Raw genomic sequence first — 13975 nt, 5'->3', positions numbered from 1 at the left:
GCAACTTTATCATCATATCCATACATAAGTAGATCAATACGTCAAAAACTAATTTGGAGAACCTGAGGAGGATCTTTAGGTGTATGATGTCCAGCGAACCTATAAACTACGCTACGATTGCCATACCACGACCAAGCACTAAAGCTATCTGTACACACGTGCACGGGGTTAGGGAGGGACACCGGGGGGGGGGGGGGGAGTAGTGGGGGGGTTGGGTAGGTGGGGTTGGGAGGGATAGGGGCGGGTGTAGAAGTTTCCTTTCATTTGTGCTTTCTCTCGTTTTTTGATTGGACTCTGGTCCTGTGCTGTAACTGTACCATGATGCTTGGTGGTGTTCTCCTGACTGTGGGGAGCCACACTTATTACTTTGCCGAATCCTATCAATAAAATTTGTTGTGAAAAAAAAACTAATTTGGAGATTTAACTATTATCCTCATGATAGAGAGATTTACAAACAGTCCATTGCAGAGTACAAAAAGCTGATACTAGAGGAAAAAACGAAATACTTCTCCAGCAAGATTTTACAATCTAATAACTCGACAAAAGAGCTTTTCCATACTGTTAAAAGCTTAGCGAAGATGCTTGTGCCTAACAGTAATAGTTGTAGTCAAAGATTTTGTAATATCTTAGTCAATATTTTCATTCAAAAGTAAAAGTAGTTTATGATGTTTGCAACTAATAATCAAACATATGCCATTGTCTCAACAGTCAAGAGAGTGCATTCTACACCTGTTGTTTTTTTTCAGTTTTTTTTTATAAATTCTCTATGCTAAGTACAGAGCAGGTCTCTAATCGAATTAAAGCCACTTAATCCGGACCTCCATTAGACTCTTGTCCTCCAAAAATTGCTCATCTTGTTCCACAATTGACGACGATTTTTAACGAAATAATCAACAGTGGTTACTTCCCTCTCGAATCTTACCTTTAATTTTTTTTCAACAGTCTCCATCCTCAAGTGCCCAGTAGGTATAGGCCCATTTCTAGGTTACCTTTTCAAGCTAAGCTTCTGGCGAAAGCTTAGAACATGGAACTCATGTCATTTTTTGACACTAACTGCTTGCTGGACTCCACTAAATATGAATTTAGAAATGCACATAGTACGGAGACAGCGTACGTAGCCACTTCGGAGGAGCAGCTTTTCATCCTAGATGGAAGTGGCAAGGCTGTAGTGATATTACTGGATCTCTCAGCAGCCTTTGACACAGTCAAACATACCATTCTGATTGACCGGCTCACTGAGTTAGGAATAAGCAACCTTGCCCTCAGCCTGATAAAATCCTTTTCAATCGAAAAGAGTGCAACAAGTAGCATTAGGAGACTTCATGTTCGATCAGTTTTGCTTGCATTGTGGGGTGCCACAGGGCTCCTCACTTAGCCCTATTATTTTCAATCTTTCTGTCACCCCACTGGCTAGGCTCATCAAACCATTCAGGTTCTCTGTGGTGTCATACGCCGATGATACCCAAATATAGGTATCAGTATCCAGCAATCCTGAAGGCACTGCCTCGAGATTCAGCTTGTATGTATCAAGTAGGCAGCTGGATGAATTTAAACTGTCTAAAACTTAACTCTGGGAAAACGGACGTCCTTCTCCTGAGTAAAGACACCTCATTTCAGTCACAAAGTTGATGGCCTCAAGAAATGGGGGCACGTCCCTCACCAGTTCGGAAAGTGAAGAATCTAGGGATTGTCTTCGACAATAAACGTAACTATGAAGATCAGGTTAGTGCCCTTGCGTCATCAGTATTCTTCACTCTAAGAATAATCAGGAAAATGTGCTCCTTCATACCATCAGACCTACTAAAACAATGGTTACCAAGCTTGCTTTATCAAAACGGGACTATGGGAATGCCTCATTTATGGGCATCCTGAAAAGACTACTTCATACACTTCAGATGCTATAGAATGCTCCGGCTCGACACTTATCGGGTATTTCAAAATATCAGTCTCTGCATAGCTTTCAAGGCACTGCATAATATCAGCCGGAGCTATCTCCAGGATACATTTGTTTGCTATATTCCATCCAGAAAACTTAGATCCTTGAAAACAAAGTATTTGGTGCTGTATCATTGGGGGGTCAGGGGTGGTGGGCAGAAGTTTCCTATTGAGGATGGCAAAGCTATGGAACTCTCTCCATGGACCTAACAAACTGTTCAGACCGCCTTTAGATGAACACTAAATCCCTTTTTGGCTATGTTTAGAAACTGAAATATACTTTGTTTTGTTAAATTAAGTATCTGCCTGCACTCTTACCCCTTCTGCCTTCCATTTAAGGTGAAAGAAAAAGTACTAGCTTCTCTCCATCCTTTTCTGCACATTTACACTCAACAGGTGCGGGCTGGCATTCACTGTGCAGCTTAAAAAGAAACAGCAAGTAAACGGGTAGCTCATTTCATTATATCATAAGTGGGGGAGAGTTGGTTTGGGCAGGGGAGAGTGCTTGGCCATTGGGGTAGGAGGTGCCCCATATGTGCTCTGTGGTAATTCCTGTTCGTGGGAGATAGTGTTACATTAAATAGGTTGGGGAACCTTCTCTGTGAAACATGGGTGTCTCCACACTTTCTCAAGCTCAAGCCTTCTAAACGTGAGTTTATTTCACTTTCTTTATTTGATTCTCACCTGACTATCCTCTATTTACCTCTATGTGATTTCCTCTGTTGCATCCTTTACAGTGTAACCTCTACCCTTTACTTCTGAATCATCAGTGAATGTTAACAATCACAAAATTGGTTCCAGTCTGAAATGTTTTAATTGTTTCTTTTGAGGACGATTCTGGTTTCAATCTTTGGATATTTATAGGTTGTAAACAAATAATTAAAAAAATAATAAGAAAAAAAAAATAGGTTCAGAGCCTAAAAGTTTTTCTTGAGAATACGCCACTAGAGCTCGTTGCTAAGGCTGCCTACTCTTGATTCCACCTCATTCCTCTTTCTTCCACCACCCTATACTTCCTTCTTGCTTATCTTGCTCTTGCAGGTTCTTTTTCATCCTTTCATTCTGTCTGCAACCTCTGGCACAAAAAAATCAAGCACTGGCTGGATGACAGCCATACTTTGGTATCTAGGTTACATGTTACTTTTTCATCTTTTCTAAAGTCTGTTTTTCATTCTGTGGCCGGTCTTATCTCTGGGCACAGATAAATGTGATCATATCATTATTTTATTTCGAATTACACTGTTGTTCCCTGCATTTTGGTATTTTTTTAAAGTCTAGCCTTCTGGACAGCGCATGCCATGCCTTAGCTTAAAGCCGGCTAATAGTCCACCCATTGCTTATCACTGGTTGGTTTCATGGTCATTCTCATATGCTTGCTTTTTAATCCCTAGCATGGGTGGGCTTTCATTCCTCTTCTTTTATTTGTCCCATCCCTGGAGCATGGATGCATTACTTCTGGCATTCCACTGCTTCCTTCTCCGGCACTACGTGTGTGTATGTGTTGTGCAGCAGTCTATATTGTGCAGTGCTTAATTTGAGCTGGTGGTTTCCGGTGCTTGCCACCAGCACTTTTCCGCATGGTACATATGACAGTCTGCCACATGATGGCGTTGTTGTTTTAAATTCAGAGATGAACACAACTGTTGTTTATTATTTCAATATAAATTAAGAATGACAAATACCTGCTGCCAAAATTATTCTTTTAAGTTTGGGGTCCTGAAATTGTCAGAATTGTAACACTTGCAGGAGTGCAACTTATTAGTTATGCTGTTACTGAAATTGACAGCAGCAGTGCGCAATGCAAGCGGAAGTGGCCTGCTGACTGGAGCCCAGGTGTGTGTGTGTGTATGTATATATATATATATATATATTAGCAGCCCGTCCCGACGTTGTCCGGGTATGAATTGCTGCCGGCCAGTAGTATATTTTTTTGTAGGATTTCGTTTTGATAGCATTTCTCATCTGTGACAGGCCTGTGAAACGCTCCGATTCACAGTGCACTGCTGATGCACTTAAGAGTGCGCGTTCAGTAGTGTGTGAACTCGAGTTTCCCTACTTTATTTTTCCTTGCAATATTATATAGCGCGAACTCGACAACATGACATGAGCACAATTTACATTACAGAAGAACACATTCATTTGTGGTAGGCACGGGGAGACAAAGCGGTTTGCCTGGAATCACAGGATGTTGAGCTGATGCCGAGATTCGAACGTAGCTCCCCAGCTCTAAAGTTCGCAATGCTAGAACTTGTGTCTAAAAATGTATGTCCGTGCTGGCCATCAATGAGAGAGACCTGTGCTTTTTTCAAATGGGTGGTGAAAAAATAGGAGTATGTTGCTGGAGATGTGGCCCGCCGTGCCACCAATGTACTTACTGGGGGAGGGTAAACACCCATTATACCGCAACTTTCTTTCCGCATACCATCACCCCGCATACTTTCATTACGAAAGTACCATGACTCCGCAATGCCATTATAACGCATGGCATTACATTTTATATGCTTTTACCACACATACATTTACAACGAAATTCGTTGTAAATGCATGAACGGTAAAAGCATGTTTTTAAAAAAAATGTTTGGATAAGGTAAGTATGGGTATAGGGGTATATGTTTTGGGAAGTGAGGTATATGTTTTGGGGTGTTTTGGTATTTTAAGGGTTCAGGTATAGTTTTGGGTTATTGGGTACAGGGGTAGCTTTAGGGTTTAGGGATAGGTATGGGTTTTGGGGTACAGGGGTATTTTTAGGGTTCAGGGCTAGGTTTGGGGTTTAGGGGTATTTTTAGGGTTCAGGGGTATGTTTGGGTTTTGGGGTACAGGGGTATTTTAGGGTTCAGGGGTATGTTTGGGTTTTGGGGTATTTTTAGGGTTCAGGGGTAGGTTTGGGTTTTGGGGTACAGGGGTATTTTATGGGTTCAGGGTTAGGCTTGGGTTTTGGGGTATTTTTAGGGTTCAGGGGTAGGTTTGGGTTTTGGGGTACAGGGGTATTTTAAGGGTTCAGGGTTAGGTTTGGGTTTTGGGGTACAGGGGTATTTTTAGGGTTCAGGGGTAGGTTTGGGTTTTGAGGTACAGGGGTATTTGTAGGGTTCAGGGCTAGGTTTGGGTTTTGGGGTACAGTGATATTTTTAGAGTTTAGGGATAGGTTTGGTTTTTGGGGTACAGGGTATATTTATAGGGTTAAGATGGGTTAGTGTTTAAGGGTGTTGGGGTATTTTGAGTAAGGGTGGGTTATGATTATGGGGTGCAGGGGTATTTAAAGGGAGCAGGGTGGGATTAGCACACGATATGAGACATGGCATGAAGGGCGGAACGTACCACACACCCCAGCGTTTGTCACGCCCCCCAGCACACGCCCACAGCACAACGCAGACACGCCCACAAGGGACTACTTTGCTGGCACGGTTCTTTTATCTTTTAAATGTATATGGTAGGCGTCTGCATAGCCTATGTCCTTCTGCTGCAACTGCCCTTTCCAACGCTGTATTGGGTGTTGTGATTGGTGCTGTGGTTCCTGGGATTACCCACCTCAAAGGTTTTGGCTCTCTCTTTATTATATTAGTATAGATTAATATATATATATATATATATATATATATATATATATATATTTACAAATTAAGCACTACTGTGGTTTACTCCTCCCCCTAGTGCCGGGGTGCGCTTGTTACTCTTTCGAAAACGAGTACGTCTCCACCACCTCGTGTGCTTTATCCCCTGTGTTGCTTTTTCGTCTCTGTGCTTTCCCTCCCAACTCCAAGTTGATACCTCTTGCGTTCGGTTCCCCCCGTATTTCTCTCTGTCAGTTTGCTTCATACCACCTGCGACTTCTGTCTTCCTTCTTCCCACTTGTTCTCTATGTATGGCTTCCCCTGCCTTCACTCCGATGTTGCTTCATCCCACTGTTGCTTCCTCGTCCCTCTGTGATTCTGTCCACGTACGAGCAACTTTTTTTCTTTTTGCTTACCAATCCAATTTGGATCGGCAAACAAAAAAGAAAAAAGCGCTCTCTACGTTTTGTTGGAGCGTGCAAGCTTTGTGGTGCACCTACACAAAATGGCGCGTCCAGCCACGTTATAGGCTTTTATTTTCTTTGTTTAAAATCCATGCAGCACAGCATCGGTGATACCATACAGCAAGGGACTAGAATTATTGGCTTTGCCAGTGCTTGTTTAAAATGTGCCAACTCGATTTTTTTTTATTTTTAAGTGCTGGTCTTCCAACTCCCAAAATGTCTGGCTGAGATATCTACTGAGACACTTGGAAAATAATTTGACCTTAAATTCCCAAATTGGACTGTACCAAACTTTCCGGTCAAACCTTTTCTTCAGCAGCCCATTTCCTCTGGATGCCCTTGCCCTTCTAGTCATGATTTTCATGATTCTTTGGAAACATAAGTATTTTCAACTTAAACTTTCCAACTGTTTGTGTTTTTATTGTGAATATTAATCTTGGTTATTGTCATTTGTCTGGTCTTATTATTGTTTTTTGCCTTTCATTTATCTTTATTTTCTGATTAGTTCTTTGTACTTGGATTTTTGAGTTGCAATATTTTAAAACTGTATTTAATTTTTTAGGTAATTGCTCTGCTACCCTTTGGAGTTTGGTATTTCACTTTAATAAATTACTAGACAAAAATGAGTTTCCGTCCCTCGGCTAGAGGCTGTCCATGCTGAATTAGAAAATTGGCCTATGTATCAAACTGCTAGAAAGAATCTTTGGCGGTCAGCAGTGCCTCCATCAGGGTAGGAGGTACATTCAGGTTAGACCATTGAAGCAGCAAATGTAACCTGCGCTCCACCCCTCAGCCAGGCTAGGCTTGGTAGAAAAAGTGAGTCTGAGATTGTGATGGTCCCCGATTTATGACAGTGTCACTGCTAGGTGTCTGTTTTTCCTGTTGCTGAGATCAGGAGTATTATCGCCTTTTGATGCAGCACTTTGTGTGGTACAAAGGGGTGTTTGAGTTACACAAGCGGTTGAGTTATTGTCACTTCTGGGACAGGATGAAGCCTACAGGTTTGAGTAGGGGTGTCCTGAGTTGTTATCGCTTGCAGGACAGGGTGAGGACTACAGGTTTGAGCTGAGAGGAGAAGAGTCCTGAGTTGTCGTTGTCACTTGTGGGACAGGATGAGGACTACAGTTCTGACCTGAGAGTAGAATTTTACTGAGTAGTTAACTGCTTGCGGGACAGGATGAGGCCTACAGGTTTGAGCTCAAAGTGGAAGCCTTCTGAGTTGCTGTCGCTTGTGGGACAGGATGAAGCCTACAGGTTTGAGCTGAGAGGAGAAGTGTCCTGAGTTGTTGTCGTTAATTTTGGGACAGGATATAGCCTACAGGACTGAGCTGAGAGTAGAGGTGCCCCGAGCTGTTGCCGCTTGCGGGACAGGGTGAGAACTACAGGTTAGTCCTGAGAGGCAAAGAGTACTGAGTTTCATTTATGGGCCAGGAGGAGGACTGACCTGAGAGTAAACATGTCCTTGTAAATTATGGGGTTTATTATATGTACTTGAGAAGTCCCGTTGCCTCTGGGTGCATTACTGATTGGCATGGGTTGTACCAAGTCTTGTGACAGGGAGGGAGATGTCTGCAAAAGTCTCAGTTTCTCTGAGGAGACCACTGCTTGAGTGGATAGCAAGCTGACTCGTTTCTGCCAGAGTCCTTGGTATCCCACCTAGGGCAGGATACGAATGCAGGAATGTGCCTAGGGCGGAACCCCAGGACCACACCATGGGAGTGTGGGGTGTCCTGGATGGGGATAGGAGGCAGACTTGGTGTTGTGCCAGACAGCAGGAGTCGTCTCGTCTTTCTGTATTCTTGCTGCTTCGGGTGGGAGGCAGGTGTGTGCTGAAGGGGATGGTTGGGGAGTCAGTAGGTGTGTGGTTTAACTCTAATGCTGGGGGTCAGGTGGGTGGGCACAGGTATCAAGTGTGCACATATCGGGTGTGTACAGCGGACAGACGGCTCTGCTAGCAGGATACCATGTACGCAGCAGTCCTTACTCCTTTAACATTGTTACCAGCCGCTACCAGGTGATTTCAATCGGGTTGAGTCCGTTGAAGAATATGAAGACTACAATTCCCTGAACTGTTAAAGTATTCGGGGATTGGAAGGTCTCACAAAGCTGGCAACTTCACATGTTTCTCCTTCGTCCAGTAAGAGTGCTGCATCCTAAGATCTACACGCCTGTACTTCTAAAGGTAGGTGTTAAACCACAGGTGCTAGAGAGCAGGGCGCAGGACACAAGTTTCCAGAATGCAAGGCGAATTTAAAAAATGGACTATGTCAGATACTATACTAAGGAACTGAACAGGAGAAATTGATAGAAACAGTCACAGGCTGGATTAAGTTAATTAGATGCTGGTGAAAAACTGAAAAAAAGTCATGCAAAATAGCGCAAGAAGCCCGTGCAGATAAGAGGTGACGAAAGGGGAGGCCATTCTTCCGCAAAGGCGGCTTCTTTCTCTCGTCGACACCCTCCCCCACCACTGAATCTTTCTCTCCAGCAGGAGCGAATTTGAAAGTGAAAGAAAGAAAGAAAAAAAAAGGCAGCTCGTTAGGAGCAACAGCACCCCTCCTTCGCCCCTGCCCTCAAACCCCTTTTCCCGAATGGAGACATCACTTAGTGATATAAAGTACATGTCTGGGGGGGGGGGGGGGGGGGGGGGGGGAATAAACCAAATCACCTTGAAATTGACAACATACAAAGAAATGCATTTTGGGGTATGTTTTGAGAATCTTGGAGTACTGTACGAACCGTTCCACATTACGTCCGAACTAAAACATATTTGAACTCCTGGGACCTCTATGGAACATCAGCCAAAGAGGAAGTGTAGCGCAACTGAACTGAAGTTTGTTCTCTTTTCCACATTAGGGCAACCGCTACCCAATTAATATGTATTGGTAGGGACAGGTTGTAAGGTAGACTCGCCCCGCCCCTGTTTGAGATGAGAGCAGCGAGGTACTTTTAAAGGGAGCCAGCGGGTCAGGTTACACTGCCAGCGCCGCCCCCTCGGGCCTCCCTGACAGAGGTGATGCAGACAGGTTACAGGCAGCAGTGCGCCCCCTTTCTGTACCCTGGGAAGAAACGGGCATTATAACAGAAGCGGAGAGAGTTGCAGACTTACCCTAGACAGTGGCGGGCGTCGAGGTTCCGCTCTTCCTGGAGGTCAGGATTCCCTCGATTTGCCTCCAATCCTTGGGGGGAGGTCGGGTCCTCTATCCCCAAGTAGAGAAGAAAGCAGCTCGGGTTCCAGTCACCGGTTCGGTTGACTCCTCTGACTTAGCTCGCCTTCCTTTTTTTTGTTTTCTTCCTCTTTTCTCTCTTCCTCTCTGTTTTATCTACTCCCCTTTATCTTCTGTTCTCCCCTACAAAAAAATACCTTATTTTCCTCTCTCTGCTTCCTTCCTGCGCCTGATCCACTCTTTCGCCTCTCCAAGTCCCTCCCTCGGTCTGCTCCTGTCTTCCTTCCTTGCCTGCCTCACGCACTCTTTTTCTTCTCCTTCCTCTTCTTCTGTCTCTCCCCTCCTCCTCCGTAATGTCCCTCCCCCTCTTAACCTTCCTGTTTCTTCCCCCCGCCTATCTCGCCCACTCTCTCCTCTTTCGCCCGGTCCCCCTTCCCTCTGTAATCTGTCTGTAATATCCGTCTTCTCCTTCCTTCCTCTGTTTCACTGCCTGTTTATCTGCACTTCTCCTCCCCTTTCTTCGCTTCCTGCTGTCATATCCCTCCCCGTCCGCCTCATCCTCTCTACCCCTCTCCTAGCGTCTTTCTACATTCTTCTCTGCAAAGTGACCCTTTTCCTTCACCCGCAGCCTCCTCTCGCCCCCTGCAACGCTCCTGCCTCCCCCCCTCACCCACTGTCTTCCTACTCCTCCCTCTTATCTTTCAGTCATGTCCCTCCCTCTGCCTCAACCCTCTTCTCTCCACCTATCTCTCACACTCTCCCACTCTACAGCCCTCCCCCCTCCCCTGTGCTGTCCTCTCCTCAGTGTCTACCAGCCTCTCGTTTTCAGTCTCTCCCTCTCCCCCACTGTCTTTCCCCTCCCTCTGCTCGTCTCTCCCTTCCCCCGTTCCTGCCTGCCCTTCCTTCTGTGTGTCACCGTCTCCACCTTCCCTTTGTAATGTTTCTCTCTCTACCCCTCCTCCAGCCACCCTATCTCCCCCGCCCCCCTCTCTGTAGCAGGAAGGAAGAAGGGAATGAGGCAGAGCTGACGTGAAGCGATGCAAAGCAGCCCCCCTCCCCGCAGCCCACGAGAGAGAGAGGAACACACAGAGGACAATCGCCTCCCCCGAGCAGGCTTTTATCTCTCTCTTTTGTTTTCTCGCTTCCCCCCATCCTCCCCCAGCCAAAGCTCAAGTTTTCTTTTCTCTTTCTTTTAAAGGACCGGGGCTTTTTTTCTCTCTCTTTTGAAACTCCCACTACGGGGCTTGAACAACGCGACGGGGGTGATGGGCGTATTTATAGTTTATTTTCTTCTCCTTTTCCCTTCCCCTTTTTCACCTCACTTCCTTTATCAGGATTTTTTTTCAATATTTGCTAGGAGCTCTTTCATTTGAAAACCGAGTCACGACTTTTTTTTCCTTCTGTCATTTTTATCAGTTAAAAAGGGCGAGGCTGTTGGTTGCAGTGTTTGTGTGTTTCAGGGACGGTTCTGGGAAAACACTTTTGAGAAAGCTGTTATCATGCAGTGCCGGGCTTCTAAAGCTCCAGCTAAGAGGCCAAGGCTGCGACTTTTCGTGACTACTTGTAGCCCCCCCACCCCTCCTCCAGCTTTAGGAATCAGAAACAATAGTTTGGTGTTGGGGAAGAAGGCTGTATCAGCCCCCTGCCTGGGACTTCTAAGGGAAATAAAGTTGCCGTTTTCCAGGAATACGGATTTTGGTTGTGATGTGACAAGCAAGCACACAGGTGTGTGTATATCTGTATTTATATGTGTGTGTGTGTGTGTGTGTGTGTATATATATATATATATATATATATATATATATATATATATATATATATACACACACATTCTCTCTCGCAGGGTTTTGGAAAATAGACAGTGGGTTTCCCGTTTGTGTCTCCAATGTACTAACGCAACTAAATATACCTTAAAGTATATTCTAAACATAAATTGTATCTTATACGATTGGGAATGAACAGTTTAAAACTAATTTCTTCATTGAACCTAACTCAGGAACTTGTATTTAATCATCGTATTTGCTAAACTTTTATATATAAATCTAATTCATTTTGTATGGCTCATTAGCCGAAACAATTAAAAATACAATGCGAAAAAACATCAGACTACCTGGTACAGTCGTGGGCAGTAAATTTAAACTTTGGTTAGGAATTGCAGACTGCAAGGTATTTTTAGCATGACATCGATTTCCAAGTGTTATTAATAGATGCTATGATTTTATTCCTCCTTCAAATACATTTCCATATTATCATGCCACCCAGTAGCTTGTCTCGTTTCTAATTATGCTTCGTTCGAAGAAACCTTTTTCTTTTTGGCTAAACACATTTAGGATTTGTCCACTTCCTTGCTATCTAAGCTACCAGTCTAATTGTTACCAGACATCGCTTTATGGTTCTTTACTCCATTTAACTACATACTGCATTCTGGGAGTTGTAGTCTTGATTCATTTTAGATGACCCCATTGTACTAACACGCCTGAAAACACTGATTTATGAAAAGGAAAGTCCAGGTCTGGAACATGGTGTCTTCTATGGCTTGGAATCATCTGGTAAAGCTGTCTTTGACTTCAATTAAAGAGAACATTCGTTGCCAAGTTGTAGTAGTCCTTCACATGAAGTTGTAAATGTAGACACAGTATTGGGTGATGTTTTCTCATCTGTAGACATGCTTGTTTATAAACATGAGCGTCAGTGTATATTAGAATACTGAGTAGGAAGATGGCTGCACAGCACACGTGGTCAATTCTAACTCCATTTTAGCCCCGGGGCAGCGCATACGGAGCAGCTGTTTAAGAGCTGCACCAGGTTTCTCTGTGCAGACGGCAATCCACCCGCACTTAAGGGATTTGAGGTCCCCTTGCAGGTGGATGCAGATAGTGACTGTACCCTCCTGCAAGGGAATGTCTGGGGGTGTCCATAGGACCCCCTTTACCTCCTCCAGAGGGCTGTCATCAGTGCGCCTACTGACAGCTTCTACAATATGGTGCAGAGGGAAAGGGATTCTCTCATTTGCATGGGGCCTTATGTCCATGCAAATGAGAGAACATCCTCTGGAGATAGCGCTGGCGCTACATGTGCGCCACCGCTATCTGTAGTGCAGAAGGGGATGCACAAGCGTCTGTGGCCTTTTCTGTAATACCAAAGTGCCCCGGGGGCGCTCAGTGTTGCATACATGCCCGTTTTGCCCCTGGGGCACATTCTGTAATACAGCCCTTGGTGTCTAAAGACAGGGTAGCTGACATAACAAGGATAACAATCATGTTTAACTGAATACAGCATTCAATGCTGTATGACTGGTTAAGCCTAAACATCGAAAAACGATTGATTTAATAATAACTTTGGCAACGTGTGATAGACCTTCACGGAATTTGGCTAAGACTTAGGTTGTTCAACCATCTCTTGGTTTTCTCTATTTTTTAGCAGGTCCATCAAAGGGGGAGGAAGTTTCAAGAAGGTTTTTAAATCATATCAGCAATACATGTAAGGGAGCAAACCACTTAATAAGTACACTCAGAAATATCAAACTGTTCCTTCCACTTAATGATTTCAAGCAAGTGGTACAAGCGCTTGTCCTGCCGAGGCTAACCTCACCTTTTTGAAGTGAGGCTAGATTAAGGCAGCGCTACCCTCTGTGGCCTTCCCAAATCACCATGGCTCCACTAACGGCATTACTGAAGGCTGCTGCTAGACTGGTTACCAGCACCAAACGCAATGAGCCTATATCCCCAGTCCAAAAATCTCTTGATTGGCTCCCCTATGAAGTGCGAATTCAGTTAAAGATTGCCGTTATGACGCACAAAGCCATCCACTTTAATACTCCAAGGTACCTGGCGCAAAAACTTGAACTATCTTGCGGTGTAAGAGCCTCAAAAAGCGCCACTACTTTCCTCTTGAAACCACGTATCCTTAGCAAAAACAGAACCTGTCACAGAGTCTTTTGTGGCGCTGCCTCAAAGATATGGAACTCTCTACCACCGGAAGTACAAAGAATCTCCTTAACAACGGTGTTCAAACTGGAATTCACAAGATTCCTGATTAATAAATTCCTAACGTAAGTGGGCTAGGCTCTCCTGCTCGATGACATTGTTCCTACTAACATGCTACCATCATTTACTACTATGCCCCCTTTGCTACCCGTGTGCAATTGTCTATTATAACCTTCCATTTAGCATTTGTCTTGTAATCTGCAATCATTCTTGTTTATATTCCTACCTGATGTTTGATTTTGCATTATTGTCCTTCCTTTCCTTCCTAATTAAAGCGTTCGGATATCCTTACGGGATCTTGTTTGCGCTAAATAAAACTTTATAAATAAATAAATACTGTATGTTGTTTCAAGTTTCGAGCAGAATGTTTGCGGTCCAAATATAAAGGGGGTGGGGCAATTAGAGTTTCATTCACTAATAACTTTGCTGCTGTTCAATTAATTTGCATGGAATATCACAGGTAGCAAATTGAGCCCAGTTTAAAGCCAGGTAAGCCTTCCAACCAACCTCTGCTGCTCAAAGCCAAAGGGGATTGGGCACCAGGTTTAGCTGAAGGATGTGCAAAGAGCAAAATGGGTATATAGCAGACTGTGTGCAATGTTGTTTTTGGGGCCACGGCTTGTCAGGCACAGGGACTGGCCCTTCAGCCAACTCCCACAGTGCATAGCAAAGACCATGTGTATCATGAGTTGGGTGGCCATGGCGGATTGGGAGCAACGTCTGGCCGCAGGCCCCCCTGCAAACAGCCAAAGGCTTGAAGGGTTGCAACGTAAGTAAATAACAAAAAAACAATTACATTCACGGAACAAATATGGCATGTGTTGTGCGCATCCCTAACACTAACTGATGAATTTCTTTTTCCTGTGAAATATGGT

General features: G+C 44.3%; 1 protein-coding gene across 1 annotated transcript in view; it reads right to left on the bottom strand.

The window, feature by feature from the left end:
- Window positions 1-9876, bottom strand: part of ZNF710 (zinc finger protein 710) — a 153845-nt gene extending 143969 nt beyond the window's left edge. Inside the window, exon 1 of the mRNA XM_086958157.1 lies at window positions 9057-9876. The gene's annotated coding sequence lies outside the window, so the exon portion shown is untranslated. The remainder of the gene's footprint in view (window positions 1-9056) is intronic.
- Window positions 9877-13975: the final 4099 nt, after the last annotated feature.

Source organism: Lissotriton vulgaris, chromosome 2_1 (assembly GCF_964263255.1).
Source record: "Lissotriton vulgaris chromosome 2_1, aLisVul1.2, whole genome shotgun sequence".
In the NCBI taxonomy this organism is placed as follows: Eukaryota; Metazoa; Chordata; class Amphibia; order Caudata; family Salamandridae; genus Lissotriton; species Lissotriton vulgaris.
Note: the sequence above shows the minus strand (reverse complement) of the source record. Positions and strands in the feature narration are given on the sequence as shown.